At 50.5% G+C, this 1,269-nt stretch overlaps 1 protein-coding gene across 1 annotated transcript in view; it reads right to left on the reverse strand.

Annotated features, from left to right (window-relative positions):
- ADA (adenosine deaminase) overlaps positions 1 to 1,269 on the reverse strand; it is a 34,611-nt gene that overhangs the window by 32,397 nt on the left and 945 nt on the right. The window lies entirely within an intron of this gene.

Raw genomic sequence — 1,269 nt, forward strand, 5'->3', positions numbered from 1 at the left:
GCCCCCCAGCCAAAGACTTCTGCAGAGGCAATTCAGGAAAGCTGGCTAGGGCATGGGATTTTTGAAGCCAGCCCACCCTGGGCTCAAACCCCAGCTTGGCCACATCCTAGCTGTGTGATTGTAGGCCTAGTTAATCTGTGCCTCTCTGATCATCTATAAAATGCGATGACACCAGCTACCTCCCAGAGTCATTGCTAGGATCAAATGAATTAATGAAAGTTAATGTATTCAGAATGGTGCCTGGCACAGAGCAATAATTCAACTCAATAAGCTCCAGCTGTTAATACTGGTTCTCATTACTAGCTACTCCACCCATGGGAAGGCAGGGAACTGGTTCTGGTCACAAGGGCTCTGAGATTCACACTCCTGGCTTTACTGGCCAGCTCAGGGACGTTCCCTCCTCACAATAATATAAAATGTAGGACATCTCATAGTGGTTCACACTCTACCTTCCCTCCCACGCATTGCCTTTTAAACTTTGGACACCCCCATGGCAGGTGGAGCCCATTTCCCAGGTGTAGAAACTGAGGGCTAGAGAGGGGAAATGACCTGCCAGCTTGAAGCAGAGAGGATGGGGAGAGGCCAAAAACAATGGGCATGATAATAATAGTCCGTCCCTCACAGGCCTGTTGTAAAAGTGTTGCAAAGACTGAGTTGGTGCATATAGCAAGCTCTACAGAAGGGTTGCCTATTATTTCTCTCCATAACCCCTATTTCACTCCCAGTCAAGGAGTGTCTACTGCCTTGGGATTCATATCAGGGTAAGGTGATCCCCCAGCCCAAGGGCAGAGGGAATCCCACAGCAACAAAAAAAAAAGGAAAAAAGGGGATTCCCTGGCTATCCAGTCGTTTGGTCTCCATGCTTTCACTAAGATCCCGCAAACCGCGTGGTGTGTCCAGGGAAAGAAAAATAAAAGCCTTCAAAGGAAAGAAGAACTAATGATGGGGCATGGGGCATCCAGACGAGCTGTGAAGGAGGCATGGGGGATGCAGGAGCTCAGCCCCAGTGCCTGCGACGTCTGGCAGGGAGTAGCGAGCATTTGCCCTCTGGTAGGGGCATCAGAAGTGGGGGCCAGGCCTCACCTCCTCAGAGCCGCCTCTCAGCTTCCCCACCTCCCCACGGATTCTCACCAATGCTTTTCCGATGATATCTGGCGTCATCACTCACACCTATTTCTCAGAGAGGTAAATTGAAGCTGATTGCAGCTCACTCCTTCCCTTAACCCACCCCCAGCAGTCTCAACCCTACTAGCTGATTCACCCTGCTGA

Source organism: Lipotes vexillifer, unplaced genomic scaffold, assembly GCF_000442215.2.
Source record: "Lipotes vexillifer unplaced genomic scaffold, Lipotes_vexillifer_v1.1 scaffold53, whole genome shotgun sequence".
NCBI classification, from domain to species: domain Eukaryota; kingdom Metazoa; phylum Chordata; class Mammalia; order Artiodactyla; family Lipotidae; genus Lipotes; species Lipotes vexillifer.